General features: G+C 43.1%; 1 long non-coding RNA gene across 1 annotated transcript; it reads left to right on the forward strand.

Moving 5' to 3' along the window:
- Positions 1 to 1,264: 1,264 nt before the first annotated feature.
- On the forward strand, positions 1,265 to 1,966 carry LOC311116673. Its single transcript, XR_014611458.1, has 2 exons — positions 1,265 to 1,584; positions 1,716 to 1,966. It is a non-coding gene; the product is annotated as an uncharacterized lncRNA (long non-coding RNA).
- Positions 1,967 to 21,476: the final 19,510 nt, after the last annotated feature.

Consider the following 21,476-nt stretch of genomic DNA (forward strand, 5'->3'; position numbering starts at 1 on the left):
TTCTAGAAGCTAGTGAGTTTTAGGAAGACCAGAGTTCTAGAAGCTAGTGAGTTTTAGGAAGACCAGAGTTCTAGAAGCTAGTGAGTTTTAGGAAGACCAGAGTTCTAGAAGCTAATGAGTTTTAGGACGACCAGAGTTCTAGAAGCTAGTGAGTTTTAGGAAGACCAGAGTTCTAGAAGCTAGTGAGTTTTAGGAAGACCAGAGTTCTAGAAGCTAGTGAGTTTTAGGACGACCAGAGTTCTAGAAGCTAGTGAGTTTTAGGAAGACCAGAGTTCTAGAAGCTAGTGAGTTTTAGGAAGACCAGAGTTCTAGAAGCTAGTGAGTTTTAGGAAGACCAGAGTTCTAGAAGCTAGTGAGTTTTAGGAAGACCAGGGCCCGTATCCTTAAAGATTCTGAGAATCCTCTCAGAGAGCTCCTAACTTAACCTAAAAATTCCTTGCCAGGAGTTTTAGCTTAGAAGTGATTCCAGAACATTTTCAGTGAACTCTGAGCCAGGAATGGATGAAAAATCCTATCTTAGTGAGGAGGTGTGGTTGACCCCGTTGCTAGGTATGAGTCATCATTTCAAAAGCCGTGATTGGTTGATCCTACAAGTTTGATGAAAATGAACTTTTGGTGATAATGAGCAAAGGATGTACCCTCAAATCAATAAACATAATTATACACTCTAATCTTATGCAGACTATAATTGTAAATAATATTTCACATTCAAGAAAATATCTGGAAAATGAATAGTAAGCTGTAGGGGTTATAGCCTAACATTAGAATCTAAAATATGTGAAAACTTAAGCTCATTACACCCTGTTCAAATAATGATTTGTGTCTCATTTGCTCATATTAATATCCTAGCTGGCATATTTTGTACTTTCACTTCCATATGGACCCCATTGAAAACAAGATGGCCTATCTCAAGGGGCTGTCCTTAATGAAGTAGAAATTGCAACGTTACAACTCAGTGTGAACTTAACGAGGGTAACACAGCTCAGCTTTTAACAATGTCTGTGATTGCTGGCTGGTCTATTTATGAAGGCTTGTTAACAAATATCCTACAAACACAGAAAATGGAGAAAAAAAGGAATCGCAAGCCGAACTGGACTGAGGAGCAAGGTTTGTTGCTGGCCCAGTTGGTGAACGAACATAAAGGTATGTTACGAGGAAAATTTGGCCCAACTGTCACTAGCCAAGGCAAGAGGCGCGCCTGGGACACAATATCCCAAACAATCAATGCCTCTTTTCCACTGGTGGTGCGGACAGGCGGCGATTGTGAGAAAAGGTGGTATGTGCTGCAGTCCAAGGCAAAAGATGAGATTGCAGCACACAAGCGGGAATCCTCACTCACAGGTGAGCAAAATACTATGGCCTACCACATAATCTGGCAATTTGCTCCTGCTGGCAAAGTTAATTTACATGCCTAAGTACTGTGTTCATTGACTGTTTCTTTCTAGGGGGTGGACCACCTGCAAAGCGGCTGTCCCAGGTGGCCGACACTGTCTTTCAAGTCCTGGGACACTCTGAGGTCAGTGTCACCGGGCTGCCAACAGGCATTGACACGTCAATGATGCAGGCCCTTGAAATGCAGCAAAGGTAGGACACAGGGTTATTCATATCAACAGTGTTTATTCATTGCAGAAGCCATTTCATGTGTTATCCATGCTCATTGTATTAAATTAATTTAATCAAAACAATAATTAAACTAGGCCTATGTATTTCTGTAGCATGGAGCCATCACAAGAACCGGGCCCATCAAGTTTGCCGCCTGAACCATCTGCAGCTGCTACTCAGGATAGCCCGGCGGATCAAACACCATTCCCATCCGCAGCACCTGCTCCGTCAGCATCCCTGCAGGAGAGAAGATTGCAACTCACAATTGATGTGTTTGAACAACAAAAAAAAGTCCTTTCCCTTCAGGAGGAGTACTACCGCCTTAAAATTGAACACCTAAAAAATAAACCATTTAGAGATTGTGTTCTGTGTCTTGCATTTAACAGTTGCAGGTGATGTGCAGTAAAACTGTGGTAGTTCTTAATACCATCACAAGTTCTCAAATGACATGGGGCTACAGCTTGCCTGAAATGTAAATTTGTGAAGTTTGCCCTGTAAGGCAGTCCACTCTGGGCTAGGTTCCCCTGTGGAATGTGAATATCTTCTTCACCACCATCCTCATCGTTGTCTCCATCCTCATCCTCATCGCCATCCTCCAGAGGTTCTGCAATCTGTCTAACCTTGCAAATATTGTGTAATATTGCACAGGCTATGATGAGTTTGCTGACTTTTTCAGGCCTCAGCCGCACCTCTCCGTGGAGAACATGAAAGCGCCTCTTAAGCTGGCCTATGCCACGCTCCACCACCGCTCTTGTTGTCTTGTGGGCCCTACAATAGAATACAGACCTTTAATTATTTGATGGAAATATTGCACTACTTGGATGCTCTAACATATTGCTTGCATTTCATTTCCATGATTTTTGTATTGTTTGGCTTACCTGTTATAGTTTAGTTGGGGCCCTTGGCGTGGCTGGAGGTAAGGTGTAAGGAGCCATGGTTTGCATGGGTAGCCACTGTCCCCTAACAAGTGGCAATTAGCTGGCACATAGCGTCTCTCAAAAAGCTGTCTGATGCCACTCTCGGAGAGCATTCTCGCATCATGTGTGGAGCCTGGCCATTTAGCCACAATGTCCAAAATCTTCCAGGCCGCATTGAACACTATTTGCACATTGATGCTGTGGAAATTCTTCCTGTTAACAAAGACAGCCTCGTCCTCTGATGGCGCAATTATTCTCACATGTGTTCCATCAATTACACCCACAACGCCAGGGAATCCTGCAATGTCCATAAATGCCCTTTTATGTGTGTGTAAAGTGCGGGCATCCAGCGGGAATGAAACAAATTGTGTCACAATATTAGGTTGTGACAAAGCTGTCAGTGTTTGGGTGATGACTCTGCTGACGGAGGATTGGGACAGACCCAAGTCATCACTGCTGCATTGTTGCATTTTCCCTGTTGCCAAATACCTCAGGGTTGTGATTACTTTCTTCTCCGGTGTAATAGCGTTGTGGCGTCGAGTTGGTGAAGTAATTGCATCTCTAAGGAGATCCACCACAAACATGATTCCTGCACGATCCAATCTGTAGCGTCTCAATAATTCCCTGTCATCCAGTGTTTGCAGGACATCTCTCCTGCCTCCTCTGTTGGCCATTTTGTGCAGCTGCTTAGGGTAACTCCTAAGCCACTAAAAGTCCTCTTCCCTGCTCTTAGCAGATCTCGCCTTAGGAGCCCTTTTAAGCGCTAGGACTCTTGAGGAATAGCTTTTATATTAACTGGGATTTTCGTGTCACTTTTAGGGGAAATTCTAAGAAAACGTCAAGCCTCTGAGAATTTTCTTAGAATTTGGCCGCTAGGAGCCACTTTTTGCACAAAAATTCTTTAGAGATACGGGCCCAGAGTTCTAGAAGCTAGTGAGTTTTAGGAAGACCAGAGTTCTAGAAGCCAGTGAGTTTTAGGAAGACCAGAGTTATAGAAGCTGGTGAGTTTTAGGAAGACGAGAGTTATAGAAACTAGTGAGTTTTAGGTCAGTAACTTATAACCACGGAACCACCCCAGACCTTTCATGCATGACTTAAAGCACCTAAGTATTAGATTTACTGCCAGGGTCTAAAATGTCACTGCCAGGTCTGATTTTCTCTTTGGTTTTGAGCCCACGGCAAGAAGGCACCAGAGCCTATTGTGGTAACAGGTTCACATTAGATAACACAACCACACAGTATATGAAAAACATGAGGTGTGGCTAACGTTTGCAAGCTTGAGCTAGCTACCGAGCTAGCATACAAACTCGGTAGCAAAGAGTAGATCCTCCATATGACGTTGAGAAATTAAGTTAATTAATATGTAATAACGCAATAAGTTCCTAAGTCTTTAACCACACTGTGTTGTTACATTGGTGAGTAAAAACTCATGCTTCCTACCCTTTAACTTTTTGTATGAAAATAAAATCTACATTTTACTCAACTTCGTTACCCACTCCAGTCAGCAGATGGCGATGTGGGACTTTAAGGCTATGCTGCTAGTGTGACGTATAATCTAGTGGACGGGACGCTTCTTTCAACAGCAGCAACAGTTAGTCAGACACCTCGGTAGCTTGCTAGACAAAATAGCCCAACCAATAAAGCTCTTTAGACGCTTTCGTGTATATTAGCCACTGTGTTTTAAACCCACGTCTAGTTAGTTATCCCATTTAATTTCATATTTACGGTGTTGTTGTTATTGGTCAGCTAGCTGGCTGGTTAAGTTAGCACTAGCCTAGCTAGCTAACATCCCCGACCATGAGCTCACTAAGCTACTCTCCTCCTGCTAAAGAAGAGGAGGTCTGCTGGACGGAGAAAGAAGCTCTAGTGAAAGAGGAGGAGGAAGAGGAGGATGTTACAATACAAAAACAAGTAGAGGGTGAAGCTGTTACCGTGAAAGAAGAAGAGAAAGACGTTACAGTGAAAGAAGAGGAAGACGCGTTCAGAGTGAAAGAGGAGGAGGATGTTACAGTGAAAGAAGAGGAAGACGCGTTCAGAGTGAAAGAGGAGGAGGATGTTACAGTGAAAGAAGAGGAAGACGCGTTCAGAGTGAAAGAGGAAGAGGATGTTACAGTGAAAGAAGAGGAAGACGCGTTCAGAGTGAAAGAGGAGGAGGATGTTACATTGAAAGAAGAGGAAGACGTGTTCAGAGTGAAAGAGGAGGAGGATGTTACAGTGAAAGAAGAGGAAGACGCGTTCAGAGTGAAAGAGGAGGAGGATGTTACAGTGAAAGAAGAGGAAGACGCGTTCAGAGTGAAAGAGGAGGAGGATGTTACAGTGAAAGAAGAGGAAGACGCGTTCAGAGTGGAAGAGGAGGAGGATGTTACAGTAAAAGAAGAGGAAGAGATAGAGGAGGATGCAGGTTTTGGAGTGAAGAAGGAGGGAGAGATTACTGTCACGTTGAAAGATGAAGAGGAGGAGATGGGAGATCTGATTAACACCAGTAAGTACCGCCTTAAATGTGTTTTTCACTTTGGATATTTGGAGTTCGCTCGTCAATTCAATGATGCTATGCTACTAGCATCATGTTATGAATTTGCAAAGCCATCTCCTATAGTGTTTTTTCTCAAAGTTGTCGGTATGTCACGTGTCCTACTTATCAGTACACTCAGAACAACTTAAGCATTACGAAACTTCTATTCGATCAAGTAAACATCACGTAGCACGTAAGCCATTCATTTTGTTGACCAACCTGGACCAGCTCATTGACCTCCATACAAAAACTCCACCTGCTGGAAGGAGAGATATTCCCGTGAGTTGGTTCTCTCTCTTCCTCTAGGGCTACACTAGCTTGTGCTAGCTAGTTAGTAATCTCCTTCCCAGACACTTCCACGCAGTGTGGGACGAGGTTAGCCAGCTAGCTACATTCCCTCGGCGTAAAGCAGTGCTCGGCAGGCCGGGGCTAAGGACACAGTGAAACACAGACTTGCCGTGCAGGCTGTTGTGCTGCTTACAACTAGGTGGAAAACATTTGGCCACGTTAACTAGCTAACTAGCTTGTTCCACCATTGGGGTGCCAGAGCAGCGAATAGTTTTGACTGGGCTGAGCGGGAACTCTGCTTCCACAGAGGTATGGGGGCCAGCAGGCCAGAGGTGGATGAACGCAATGCCCTCGTTTGGGTGTAGGGACTGACACAGCTCCGTAAGGCAAGCACCATGGTCTTCAACTGGAAGCCAGTGGAGTGTGCGGAGGATCGGGGTGACGTGAGAGAACTTGGGAAGGTTGAACACCAGACGGGCTGCGGCATTCTGGATGAGTTGTAGGGGCTTAATGGCACAGGCAGGGAGCCCAGCCAACAGCGAGTTGCAGTAATCCAGACGGGAGATGACAAGTGCCTGGATTAGGACCTGTGCCGCTTCCTGTGTAAGGCAGGGTCGTACTCTCCGAATGTTGTAGAGCATGAACCTACAGGATCGGGTCACCGCCTTGATGTTAGCGGAGAACGACAGGGTGTTGTCCAGGGTGTTGTCCAGTTCTCGCCATGGATGAGAAGCCCCTGATTGATCGTGCCCACCGGTCACTGCGCCCAAGGCCACAGGACAGTGAGAGGCCCCCGTGACATCATGCAGCACTTTTTCCATGAGAAGATGTCGATTCTCTGAGCCCGCAATACCACTCTGAGCTTTCAAGGACAGAGCTTCTCTATCTACCAGGACTACTCCCCCCACTGTGTCCAGGCAGCGCTCAGCTTTCGGGCAGGCCAAACGACAGCTACGCGACCATCCAGGTGTGAAGTACGGACTGCGATTCCCGGCCCACCTGTGGCTTTCTCATGATGCAAAAGACTACACTTTTGACTCTCCACAGGGGAGGCTATGGCTCACATCAAGAAGTCTTGAACTCATAGATCAGAAACAGTGGCTTGTTAATAGTAACAGTAAGAAGCTGTAGCAGAACTATGTTTAGTTCTAAGCGTTCAGTCCCTTTTATTGAATGTTATTAGGGTTTACGTAATTCCTTTGTTTATGTGTTTATTTACCATGTTTGGTTATTTGTTTACAGCATCCGTTGTCTCGACTCAGTAAACAGTAAATGTGCCGAAGCTACACGTTTTGATTTTATTGAAACGTTTTGGGGTTGGGGGGGGGGGGGGGGGGGGTGTTCATCACTTCAATGTTGTAGCTTTTTAATGTAATTTTTACCCAGTAAACTTTCAACGTTGCACAGACGTAGTTTTGTGGTCTTGGCGGTACGTTGTCACATCGTCCAACTAGATTTATAGTTTTGTCGTTTTACTACGAGTTGCTTACTTTAAAATGAGAGGTTTTGGGCTAAGAGCCTTGATACATGGTATTTATTTTCTCTCCCTGTTATAAGACTTGGGATACCATTTTATACATCTATAAGTGGTGCTTTTCTAATTTCGTTTGGTCTTGGGATTCACTTTGAATTCTTTCTCTTTTTTTTTTGCTGCCTGATTCACGAACACAGAACGCTACTTTAAAAAGAACTGGGTTTGGGTTTAAGACCAAACTCTCTGACTGACTGGGAGAGAAAACGTGTTCTATTTAGGCTTGTACCTCGTTTGGGGAGGTATTGTCTGGGGTGGGTGGGGGGGGGGGGGGGGGGGGGGGGGGGGGGGGTGGGGTGGAGGAAGGAGGTTGAATTGTTTAGTTCTAATGTTGTCATTCTGTCATTCTATTCAGCTTCTTTTTCCAAGTATCTTTATATTATATTACATCATATTATTATATTATACATTATAACATTATATAGTAACATTATTACTCTGAGAATTTTTCCTGGGGATTATTAGCAAATAAAATCTAAAAACCTGTTTTTGCTTTGGCATTATGGGGTATTGTGTGTAGATTGACGAGGAACATTTTTATATCATCAATTTTAGAATAAGGCTGTAACGTAACAGAAATGTGGAAGATAATGTAATCCCTTACCCCCCCCAAAAAAAATAATAATAATAATAATAATAATAATTGTAAAGTGGTTAGCCCACTGGCTATAAGGTGAATGCACCAATTTGTAAATCGCTCTGGATAAGAGCGTCTGCTAAATGACGTAAATGTAACGTAAATGAGAACATCCTTCAGCAGCCCGGAAACAAAATCTGTTTGCGCGAGGCATTTCCGCTGACTCTGGGACCGATACCAGTCTCAGGTTATTGGGGCAAGAAAATCCCTCTAAGCTCACACAGCTCTCCTGCACCTTTTTCAGATCCGCAGCCAGGCGTTTCACGTCAGCCTCCAGAGAGGTAGTCATGTCTCCCAGCCAGGCGTTTCACGTCAGCCTCCAGAGAGGTAGTCAGGTCTCCTGCACCTTTTTCAGATCAGCCAGCCAGGCGTTTCACGTCAGCCTCCAGAGAGGTAGTCAGCTCTCCCAGCCAGGCGTTTCACGTCAGCCTCCAGAGAGGTAGTCAGGTCTCCCAGCCAGGCGTTTCACGTCAGCCTCCAGAGAGGTAGTCAGGTCTCCCAGCCAGGCGTTTCACGTCAGCCTCCAGAGAGGTAGTCAGCTCTCCCAGCCAGGCGTTTCACGTCAGCCTCCAGAGAGGTAGTCAGGTCTCCCAGCCAGGCGTTTCACGTCAGCCTCCAGAGAGGTAGTCAGGTCTCCCAGCCAGGCGTTTCATGTCAGCCTTCAGAGAGGTAGTCAGGTCTCCCAGCCAGGTGTTTCACGTCAGCCTCCAGAGAGGTAGTCAGGTCTCCCAGCCAGGCGTTTCACGTCAGCCTCCAGAGAGGTAGTCAGGTCTCCCAGCCAGGCATTTCACGTCAGCCTCCAGAGAGGTAGTCAGGTCTCCCAGACAGGCATTTCACGTCAGCCTCCAGAGAGGTAGTCAGGTCTCCCAGCCAGGCGTTTCACGTCAGCCTCCAGAGAGGTGTCAGGTCTCCCAGACAGGCATTTCACGTCAGCCTCCAGAGAGGTAGTCAGCTCTCCTAGCCAGGCGTTTCACGTCAGCCTCCAGAGAGGTAGTCAGCTCTCCTAGCCAGGCGTTTCACGTCAGCCTCCAGAGAGGTAGTCAGGTCTCCCAGCCAGGCGTTTCACGTCAGCCTCCAGAGAGGTAGTCAGGTCTCCCAGCCAGGCGTTTCACGTCAGCCTCCAGAGAGGTAGTCAGGTCTCCCAGCCAGGCGTTTCACGTCAGCCTCCAGAGAGGTAGTCAGCTCTCCCAGCCAGGCGTTTCACGTCAGCCTCCAGAAAGGTAGTCAGCTCTCCCAGCCAGGCGTTTAAAGTCAGCCTCCAGAGAGGTAGTCAGGTCGGAGTCAGGTGTAAAGGGCTGTAATCATCATGGTGTAGAACTCTGTTGTTGTTTTGAGTGATGCAATAACAGGCAGTCTCGTTTCGCAGATTAGTTGAATGTGCTTTGAAAAGTACCAGAAACCTCTTGCCCACAGTGGTCTAAAGTAGTGCACTGTATAGGGAATATGATGCTTGTATTCAACTACATACATTTTCATCTTAACTTTCTCAGAGCGTAGAAGAAGCTTGATGGCCTCGAATTTTCATTTTAGCGCCCCCAGACAAAACCACACCTCTGGGCAAAGTGCGAGTCTCTGGGCTTTCAGGCTCAGGAGAGGACAGTGATGAAACTGGGTCTTGTAGGCCGGGTTTTCCCTCAGTCCTGTTTTTGGCTTTATGTTTCGTGACATTTTGAAAGCAAAGTAGTCTTCTTGCGTACTCCAGAAAGGGATCACCAAAATAATATTTGAAAAGAAATCCGGTTTTACTGCTAAATTCACATTAACTTTAAGAATACTGCGGGAGCAAACGGAAAACACACTGCGACCGAAATGTTTGATGATTGTCTAGGTTGCCTTGGTGACCACTGTTCTTCACACTGGCTATTACTTTCATGAACTCCACCCCCAAACAAGACCAAATCTGAACCAATCATAGACGTCTGTTTCACAAGTTTGGACACACAGTAACTGGATACTCTGTTTGTCTTTGGCAGGAGAGAGACCAGACTCTCCCTCTGACAGCGGGAAGAGTCCTTCAGGGGACCCAGACCAGGGTCCTTCAGGGCAATCAGACCAATCAGAGGCTCCCAAACCAGCAGGACAACATCACTGCTCCCACTGTGGAAGGAATTTTACTAAGTTAGGGAGCCTGAAGAAACATGAGAGGACACACACAGGGAAAAATACTTTCCAATGTTCCGAGTGTGGGAAAGGTTTTCTTTGGTTATATCACCTTAAAAGGCATGAGAGGACACACACAGGAGAAAAACCTTTCCGGTGTTCAGAGTGTGGAAAGAGTTTTAACGAATTAGGGTACCTGTTAATACACAAGAGAATACACTCGGGAGAGAAGCCTTACCACTGCTCCAAATGTGGAATGACTTTCACCTGGTTAGGGAGCCTGAAAACGCATGAGAGAATACACACTGGAGAAAATCCTTTCCAATGTTCCCACTGTGGAAAGAGTTTTAGCCAGTTAGGGAACCTGAATAGGCACAATAGGACACACACAGGAGAGAAGCCTTACCAATGCTCTCAGTGTGGAAAGAGTTTTAGGGGGATAGTGAGCCTGAAACAGCATAAGAGAATACACACAGGAGAGAAGCCTTACCACTGTCCCCAGTGTGGAAAGAGTTTTAGATGGTTAGGCACCTTGAAAATGCACGAGAGGACACATACAGGAGAAAAGCCTTACCAATGCACCATGTGTGGAAAGAGGTTTACCCAGTTAAAGTCCATGAAATTACACGGGAGGATACATACAGGAGAGAAGCCTTACCACTGCTCCCACTGTGGAATGACTTTTACCTGGTTAATAAACATGAAAACTCATGAGAGAATACACACAGGAGAGAAGCCTTATCAATGTTCCGAGTGTGGAAAGACTTTCAGGGGTTTAGTAAACCTGAAACAGCATGAGAGGACACACCCACAAGAAAAGCCCTACCAATGCTCCCTGTGTGGAAAGAGTTTTACCAAGTTAGGGGGCCTGACTAGGCATGAGAGGACACACACAGGAGGGGATAAGACCTACCACTGCTCCCTGTGTGGAAAGACATTTAACCGGTTAAGACATCTGAATAAGCATGAAAGAATACATACACAGGAGGAGAAGACATACCACTGCTCTCACTGTGGAAAGACATTTTCCCAGTCAGAGGACCTGAAATCACATGAGAGAATAGAGAGACTATGTTCTGACTTATGTTTTTGACTGAGAATTTCTGTTGTTGTTGATGCCACATAAAATCATGTTGTTTAATGAAATCATTTAAAAATCGGTTGACTTAAAAAAAAAAAAAAAATTGTATCATGTATAAATGAGATGTAAAAAATTAGGTGTATGACAGGTGTATGAAATCGAGCAATCTTCATAGAAAAACATTGGCAGTAGAATGGCCTTACTGAAGAGCTCAGTGACTTTCAATGTGGCACTGTCATTGGATGCCACCTTTCCAACAAGTCACATTTCTGCCCTGCTGGTGCTGCCCCGGTCAACTGTAAGTGCTGTTATTGTGAAGTGGAAACGTCTAGAAGCAACAACGGCTTAGCCGCAAAATGGTAGACCACTCAAGCTCACAGAACGGGACCGCCGAATGCTGAAGCGCGTGAAAATCGTCTGTCCTCGGTTGCAACACTCACTACCGAGTACCAAACTGCCTCTGGAAGCAACATCAGCACAAGAACTGTTCGTCGGGAGCTTCATGAAATGGGTTTCCTTGGCCGAGCAGCCGCACACAAGCCTAAGATCACCATGAGCAATGCCAAGAATCGGCTGGAGTGGTGAAAGCTCGCTGCCATTGGACAGTGGAAACGTGTTCTCTGGAGTGAAAATGGGTCTCTGTTTCCCCCAACGGACATACCTTTACGTTTTCACTGTACTGTTTACACCTGCTGTGTCCTGTGCACATGACAAACTTTGATTTGGTTTTTATTTGAGACAAAGCTATGAATGCAAGGACTGACCATCCATAAGATCGAAATGATAGTTTAAACCCATTACAGTCTAAGCCCTGTCTAAGGATAGGAGAGGGGGGGTCTACTGAGCTATATGGAATGGTTTTAGGAAGGTTATACCAAGGATCATTTTGGGGGGGTCTACTGAGCTATATGGAATGGTTTTAGGAAGGTTATACCAAGGATCATTTTGGGGGGGGTCTACTGAGCTATATGGAATGGTTTTAGGAAGGTTATACCAAGGATCATTTTGCTATTTGATTTTGAATTGTAAGACCCCTTGATGTATCAACAAAAAAAATAATCAAAAGTTATTTCATGTCGAAAGATTATTTGCCGATACTGCTATTAGCCCATACAAACACATTGAATAACATATTCACTACATGGAACAACAGATAGTCCCCCCCAAAAAAATCTAAAGGACTATTGTTCTTAAATGTCTGTCCTATATCTGAGAGATATAAAAACAATTTTTTTTGTCACTAAGCAGTTTCCATATCAAGTGCATTCGGAAAGTAGTTTCGACCCCTTGACTTTTTCCACATTTTGTTTCGTTACAGCCTTATTCTAAAATGGATTAAATTACACACAGTACCCCATAATGACAAAGCGAAAACAGGTTTTTAGAATTATTTTCACATTTATTAAAAATAAAAACAGAAATACCTTATTTACCTAAGTATTCAGACCCTTTATGAGACTCGAAATTGAGCTCAGGTGCATCCTGTTTCCATTGACCATCCTTGAGATGTTTCTACAACTTGATTGGAGTCCACCTGTGGGAAATTCAATTGATTGGACATGATTTGGAAAGGCACACACCTGTCTATATAAGGTCCCACAGTTGACAGTGCATGTCAGAGCAAAAACCAAGCCATGAGGATGAAGGAATTGTCCATAGAGCTCTGAGACAGGATTGTGTAGAGACACAGATCTGGGGAAGGGTACCAAAACATTTCTACAGCATTGATGTCCCCAACAACACAGTGGCCTCCATCATTCTTAAATGGAAGAGGTTTGGAACCACCAAGACTCTTCCTAGAGCTGGCCGCCCGGCCAAACTGAGCAATCGGGGGAGAAGGGCCTTGGTCAGGGAGGTGACCAAGAACCCGATGGTGACTCTGACAGAGCTCCAGAGTTCCTCTGTGGTGTTGGGAGAACCTTCCAGAAAGACAACCATCTCTGCAGCACTCCACCAATCAGGCTTTTATGGTAGAGTGGCCAGACGGAAGCCACTCCTCAGTAAAAGTCACATGACAGCCCGCTTGGAGTTTGCCAAAAGGCAACTAAAGACTCTCAGACTAGGAGAAACAAGATTCTCTGGTCTGATGAAACCAAGACTCATTGACCTGAATGCCAAGCGTCACGTTTGGAGGAAACCTGGCACCATCCTTACGGTGAAGTATGGTGGTGGCAGCATCATGCTGTGGGGATGTTTTTTAGCGTCAGGGACTGGGAAACTAGTCAAGATCGAGGGAAAGATTAACGGAGCAAAGTACATAGAGGTCCTTGATGAAAACCTGCTCCAGAGTGCTCAGGACCTCAGACTGGGGCGAAGGTTCACGTTCCAACAGGACAACGACCGTAAGCACACATCCAAAACAACACAGGAGTGGCTTCAGGACAAGTCTCTGACTGTCCTTTAGTGGCCCAGCCAGAGCCCGGACTTGAACCCGATCGAACATCTCTGGAGAGACCTGAAAATAGCTGTGCAGCGACGCTCCCCATCCAACCTGACAGAGCTTGAGACGATCCGCAGAGAAGAATAGGAGAAACTCCCCAAATACAGGTGTGCCAAGCTTGTAGCATCATACCCAAGAAGACTCGATGCTGTAATCGCTGCCAAAGGTGCTTCAACAAAGTACTGAGTAAAGGGTCTGAATACGTATGTAAATGTGATATTTCCGTAAAAAACAACAACAGCTTTTGCTTTGTCATTATTGGGTATTGTGTGTAGATTGATGAGGAATAATCTTTTAAAATCAATTTTAGAATAAGGCTGTAACGTAACAAAATGTGGAAAAAGTCAAGGGGTCTGAATACTTTCCGAAGGCACTGTATTAGAGGGAAATCGTTGCTGTTTGGAGAGGAGAGGCCAACCAGCTTGTCTAAGGAGGAAACCGTTCCTGTTTGGAAAGGAGAGGCCAACCAGCTTGTCTAAGGAGGAAACCATTCCTGTTTGGGGAGGAGAGGCCAACCAGCTTGTCTAAGGAGGAAACCATTGCTGTTTGGGGAGGAGAAGCCAACCAGCTTGTCTAAAGAGGAAACCATTCCTGTTTGGGGAGGAGAGGCCAACCAGCTTGTCTAAAGAGGAAACCATTCCTGTTTGGGGAGGAGAGGCCAACCAGCTTGTCTAAGGAGGAAACCGTTCCTGTTTGGGGAGGAGAGGCCAACCCGCTTGTCTAAGGAGGAAACATTCCTGTTTGGGGAGGAGAGGCCAACCAGCTTGTCTAAGGAGGAAACCATTCCTGTTTGGGGAGGAGAGGCCAACCAGCTTGTCTAAGGAGGAAACCGTTCCTGTTTGGGGAGGAGAGGCCAACCAGCTTGTATGAGGAGGAAACCGTTCCTGTTTGGGGAGGAGAGGCCAACCAGCTTGTCTGAGGAGGAAACCATTCCTGTTTGGAGAGGAGAGGCCAACCAGCTTGTCTAAAGAGGAAACCATTCCTGTTTGGGGAGGAGAGGCCAACCAGCTTGTCTAAGGAGGAAACCATTCCTGTTTGGGGAGGAGAGGCCAACCAGCTTGTCTAAGGAGGAAACCATTCCTGTTTGGGGAGGAGAGGCCAACCAGCTTGTATGAGGAGGAAACCATTCCTGTTTGGGGAGGAGAGGCCAACCAGCTTGTCTAAGGAGGAAACCGTTCCTGTTTGGGGAGGAGAGGCCAACCAGCTTGTCTGAGGAGGAAACCATTCCTGTTTGGGGAGGAGAGGCCAACCAGCTAAGGAGGAAACCATTCCTGTTTGGAGAGGAGAGGCCAACCAGCTTGTCTAAGGAGGAAACCGTTCCTGTTTAGGGAGGAGAGGCCAACCAGCTTGTCTGAGGAGGAAACCATTCCTGTTTGGGGAGGAGAGGCCAACCAGCTTGTCTAAGGAGAAAACCATTCCTGTTTGGGGAGGAGAGGCCAACCAGCTTGTCTAAGGAGGAAACCATTCCTGTTTGGGGAGGAGAGGCCAACCAGCTTGTCTAAGGAGGAAACCGTTCCTGTTTGGGGAGGAGAGGCCAACCAGCTAAGGAGGAAACCATTCCTGTTTGGGGAGGAGAGGCCAACCAGCTTGTCTAAGGAGGAAACCGTTCCTGTTTGGGGAGGAGAGGCCAACCAGCTTGTCTAAGGAGGAAACCGTTCCTGTTTGGGGAGGAGAGGCCAACCAGCTTGTCTAAGGAGGAAACCGTTCCTGTTTGGGGAGGAGAGGCCAACCAGCTTGTATGAGGAGGAAACCATTCCTGTTTGGGGAGGAGAGGCCAACCAGCTTGTATGAGGAGGAAACCATTCCTGTTTGGGGAGGAGAGGCCAACCAGCTTGTATGAGGAGGAAACCATTCCTTTCCCAATAGCAGCATCCCTCAGTTTGTAGTCCATCACTTTTAGATGCCGCATCAATAGTCTTTGAGGAGAAACAGTTTAAATTGATTTGAGCTGCAAATAATAAATGCCCTTTTTATGGAACCTTTACTTTAACAGGGAAAATATATTGAGATCTATTTTCCACATGTATATACAACATCAATATACACATTATACCCAAACATATACTCATTAAAATACAAAAACACAGTCATGGGAAAATATATTGAGACCTAGGTGTCTTTTACACATGAATATACAACATCAATATACACATTATACCCAAACATATACTCATTAAAATACAAAAACACAGTCATGGGAAAATATATTGAGACCTATGTCTCTTTTCCACATGAATATACAACATCAATATACACATTATACCCAAACATATACTCATTAAAATACAAAAACACAGTCATGGGAAAATATATTGAGACCTATGTCTCTTTTCCACATGAATATACAACATCAATATACACATTATACCCAAACATATACTCATTAAAATACAAAAACACAGTCATGGGAAAATATATTGAGAGACCTAGGTGTCTTTTCCACATGAATATACAACATCAATATACACATTATACCCAAACATATACTCATTAAAATACAAAAACACAGTCATGGGAAAATATATTGAGAGACCTAGGTGTCTTTTCCACATGAATATACAACATCAATATACACATTATACCCAAACATATACTCATTAAAATACAAAAACACAGTCATGGGAAAATATATTGAGACTTAGGTCTCTTTTCCACATGAATATACAACATCAATATACACATTATACCCAAACATATACTCATTAAAATACAAAAACACAGTCATGGGAAAATATATTGAGACCTAGATCTCTTTTCCACATGTATAAACAACATCAATATACACATTATACCCAAACATATACTCATTAAAATACAAAAACACAGTCATGGGAAAATATATTGAGACCTAGGTGTCTTTTACACATGAATATACAACATCAATATACACATTATACCCAAACATATACTCATTAAAATACAAAAACACAGTCATGGGAAAATATATTGAGACCTATGTCTCTTTTCCACATGAATATACAACATCAATATACACATTATACCCAAACATATACTCATTAAAATACAAAAACACAGTCATGGGAAAATATATTGAGAGACCTAGGTGTCTTTTCCACATGAATATACAACATCAATATACACATTATACCCAAACATATACTCATTAAAATACAAAAACACAGTCATGGGAAAATATATTGAGACCTAGGTCTCTTTTCCACATGAATATACAACATCAATATAAACATTATACCCAAACATATACTCATTAAAATACAAAAACACAGTCATGGGAAAATATATTGAGACTTAGGTCTCTTTTCCACATGAATATACAACATCAATATACACATTATACCCAAACATATACTCATTAAAATACAAAAACACAGTCATGGGAAAATATATTGAGACCTAGATCTCTTTTCCACATGTATAAACAACATCAATATACACATTATACCCAAACATATACTCATTAAAATACAAAAACACAGTCATGGGAAAATATATTGAGACCTAGGTGTCTTTTATGCATGTATATACAACATCAATATACACATAATACCCAAACATATACTCTTTAAAATACAAACAAAAAGCAAACATCACGAATCACCCAGAAAAACAGTTACATTCCGCCACAAATAAATTCCCAATCAATACTTTAAATTACCCGAACGGCACCAGAACATCAAGAAACAATTTATTTTAGAACTTTGTTCCAGTAATACGGTGCATTAAAACTAAAAGCAGATTCACCTTTTAGCTCGGTGGAGCCCCTGGGAACCTCAAGAGTTAACCAATCCTGTGAACGGGTTAAACAACTCAGGTGTCTATACTTCAACAGCAAAGTTAGATAAGACAGAAGGTTATGAAGTAGGGCCTTGGAAACAGAAAGGGGGTAATGTAGAGATCTACGGGTCTTTAGCGAAGTCCAGACAACCTTTTGAAACAGGATGCAGTGATGAGTATCAAACCTGTCACCTGTAACAAAACGAAGGGCACTGTGGTAGATGGCATCCAAAGGTTTAGGAGTAGTAGCAGCTGGACTTTGATAAATAATATCACCATAATCAAGAACAGATAAAAAGGTTGACTGAATAATCTGCTTCCTACTGCTTAGAGAAAGGCACGATCTGTTTCTGTAGAAAAAGACAACTTTAAATCTTAGCTTCTTAACCAGCTTATCTAAACTCAGCAAAAAAAGAAACGTCCCTTTTTCAGGACCCTGTCTTTCAAAGATAATTCGTAAAAATCAAAATAACTTCACAGATCTTCATTGTAAAGGGTTTAAACACTGTTTCCCATGCTTGTTCAATGAACCATAAACAATTAATGAACATGCACCTGTGGAACGGTCGTTAAGACACTAACAGCTTACAGACGGTAGGCAATTAGGGTCACAGTTATGAAAATTTAGGACACTAAAGAGGCCTTTCTACTGACTCTGAAAAACACAAAGAAAGATGCCCAGGGTCCCTGCTCATCTGCGTGAACGTGCCTTAGGCATGCTGCAAGGAGGCATGAGGACTGCAGATGTGGCCAGGGCAATACATTGCAATGTCCGTACTGTGAGACGCCTAAGACAGCGCTACAGGGAGACAGGACGGACAGCTGATCGTCCTCGCAGTGGCAGATCACGTGTAACAACACCTGCACAGGATCAGTACATCCGAACATCACACCTGCGGGACAGGTACAGGATGGCAACAACAACTGCCCGAGTTACACCAGGAACGCACAATCCCTCCATCAGTTGTGGCTTAAACCCATACAGTACGTTGTATCTTAGACCCATACAGTATGTTGTATCTTAGACCCATACAGTATGTTGTTAGACCCATACAGTATGTTGTATCTTAGACCCATACAATATGTTGTTAGACCCATACAGTATGGTGTATCTTAGACCCATACAGTATGTTGTATCTTAGACCCATACAGTATGTTGTATCTTAGACCCATACAGTATGTTGTATCTTAGACCCATACAGTATGTTGTATCTTAGACCCATACAGTATGTTGTATCTTAGACCCATACAGTATGTTGTATCTTAGACCCATACAGTATGTTGTATCTTAGACCCATACAGTATGTTGTAGCTTAGACCCATACAGTATGTTGTAGCTTAGACCCATACAGTATGTTGTATCTTAGACCCATACAGTATGTTGTATCTTAGAGCCATACAGTATATTGTATCTTAGACCCATACAGTATGTTGTATCTTAGACCCATACAGTATGTTGTATCATAGACCCATACAGTATGTTGTAGCTTAGACCCATACAGTATGTTGTATCATAGACCCATACAGTATGTTGTATCTTAGACCCATATAGTATGTTGTATCTTAGACCCCTACAGTATGTTGTTAGACCCATACAGTATGTTGTATCTTAGACCCCTACAGTATGTTGTATCTTAGACCCATACAGTATGTTGTATCTTAGACCCATACAGTATGTTGTATCTTAGACCCATACAGTATGTTGTATCTTAGACCCATACAGTATGTTGTATCTTAGACCCATACAGTATGTTGTTAGACCCATACAGTATGTTGTATCTTAGACCCATACAGTATGTTGTATCTTAGACCCATACAGTATGTTGTATCTTAGACCCATACAGTATGTTGTATCTTAGACCCATACAGTATGTTGTTAGACCCATACAGTATGTTGTATCTTAGACCCATACAGTATGTTGTTAGACCCATACAGTATGTTGTATCTTAGACCCATACAGTATGTTGTTAGACCTATACAGTATGTTGTATTTTAGACCCATACAGTATGTTGTTAGACCCATACAGTATGTTGTATCTTAGACCCATACAGTATGTTGTTAGACCCATACAGTATGTTGTATCTTAGACCCATACAGTATGTTGTAAATTAGACCCATACAGTAAGTTAAGGCTTAGATCCTATTTTACAGGGTGGTGTCATGGCTGAAACATTTACTAAAAGTTGAAATGTAAATGTTATTCACCTTTCAAATGGAACCACAAAGATCGTTGGAGGTCCACAGAGAATGTTGACTTGAAAATATGTGTTGTTTTGAATCCGGGACGGGCAGCTCCAATCCTCGGGGATGGAGTGGTGTCACACTTTTCCCCCATCCCTAGCAAACACAGCTGATTAAACTAAATGCATTCTAAACTGAACATCATGATTAGTTGATTATTGGGGTCAGGTTTATTAGCTGGGATTGGGGCAAAAGTGACATCAATCAGGCCTTTATTAAAACACTTTTTTTTTCAAGAAATAATCAAATAGTTTGACCACCCTGTTTGGAAGCTTTTAAATGATCTCAAACTCAACCGTTAATATTTTCCAGTGATGAAGACGATGGATGATTCATTGCATGGTGGGGTTTGCAAAAAGAGTCAACTTCGAGCACCTTCATCTCATGAATGTTTTGGCTTTCAGTTACAAAAAGTCACTTTCTTACCACTTCTTCCAAAGGCAAACATGTAAGGAAAGCTTTTTTTAAATAAAAAGGGATGCTGTCAAAAATGTATTGAATTCAAATGGATTTACCCAGTGTACAAAGCACTACAGCCACTCTGTGATGACAAGCTCTGCTCTTTTATTTAGGGATCTAGTCTAGGTTAAACATCATAGGAAGACAGTTTTATCATGTGGAGGTTTCATTCAAGTCTCTGTTTAACTGGATACTCTGTTTGTCTTTGGCAGGAGAGAGACCAGACTCTCACTCTGACAGCGGGAAGAGCCCTTCAGCGGAACCAGACCCAGAGACGCCCAAACCAGCGAGACAACACCACTGCTTCCAATGTGAAAAGAGATTTTCCCGATCAGGGGACCTCAAAGCTCATGAGAGGACACACACAGGAGAAAAGCCTTTCCAATGTTCCCAGTGTGGAAAGAGTTTTACCGTGTTAAATAGCCTGAAAAGGCATGAGAGAATACACACAGGAGAAAAGCCATTCCAATGTTCCCATTGTGGAAACAGTTTTACCCTGTTAAATAACCTGAAAATGCATGAAAGAATACACACAGGAGAAAAGCCTTTCCAATGTTCCCAGTGTGGAAAGAGTTTTACCATGTTAAATAGCCTGAAAAGGCATGAGAGAATACACACAGGAGAAAAGCCTATCCAATGTTCCCAGTGTGGAAAGAGTTTTACCATGTTATATAACCTGAAAAGGCATGAGAGAATACACACAGGAGAAAAGCCTTATCAATGTTCCCAATGTGGAAAGAGTTTTACTCAGATAGGGCACCTAAAACAGCATGAGAGAATACACACAGGAGAAAAGCCTTACCACTGCTCCCAGTGTAAAACGAGATTTTCCCGATCAGATGACCTAAAAGCTCATGAGTGGACACACACAGGAGAAAAGCCTTTCCAATGTTCACAGTGTAAAAAGCGTTTTACTGTGTTAGCTAACCTGAAAAGGCATGAAACAATACACACAGGAGAAAAGCCTTATCAATGTTCCCAATGTGGAATTAGTTTTATTCAGTTAGCTACCCTGAAGGAGCATAAGAGAATACACACAGGAGAAAAGCCATTCCAATGTTCCCATTGTGGAAAGAGTTTTACTCAGAGAGGGTATCTAAAAGTGCATGAGAGAAAACACACAGGAGAAAAGCCTTACCACTGCTCCCAGTGTGGAAAGAGTTTTACCTGGTTAATGAGCCTGAAGGAGCATAAGAGAATACACACAGGAGAAAAGCCATTCCAATGTTCCCATTGTGGAAAGAGTTTTACTCAGAGAGGGTATCTAAAAGTGCATGAGAGAAAACACACAGGAGAAAAGCCTTACCACTGCTCCCAGTGTGGAAAGAGTTTTACCTGGTTAAGGAGACTGAAGGAGCATAAGAGAACACACACGAAAAAAGCCCCACCACTTCTCACTCTCTGTGTGGAAGGACAATTTCCCAGTCAGAGAACCTGAAATCACATGAGAGAATAGAGAGGCTGTGTTCTGACTTATGTTTTTAACTGACAATTTGTGTTTTTGTTTATGTCACATGAAATCATTTTGTTTATATGAATTTTTACTCAAAAATAGGCATATTTTAGTTTTTTCACCTCGAGGCCTGATCATATCTAAAATCAGATTAAATACTATAAAATGTGTATTTTGTTTTGGTTATGAACTTTAATGCATTGGTTACAGGTATAAACCCTCAGTTGTTCATTATATAATTTGGATATTGCTAAATGTAAATTATTATATAGATGAATGGAACTTTGCATTTCTTGATTCTAACCTTGAAACCTATAGACTTTGATTTGATTAATAAGATTAGGCTTTTGCTTAATGAATTTGATTGAAATTGATTGGATATATGATTTGGATATTGCAAAATGAATTTGATTACATGATTTGGATATTGCAAAATGTAAATGATGAACTAGATTCA

This window comes from Coregonus lavaretus (assembly GCF_964263955.1).
Source record: "Coregonus lavaretus genome assembly, contig: HAP1_SCAFFOLD_119, whole genome shotgun sequence".
In the NCBI taxonomy this organism is placed as follows: Eukaryota; Metazoa; Chordata; class Actinopteri; order Salmoniformes; family Salmonidae; genus Coregonus; species Coregonus lavaretus.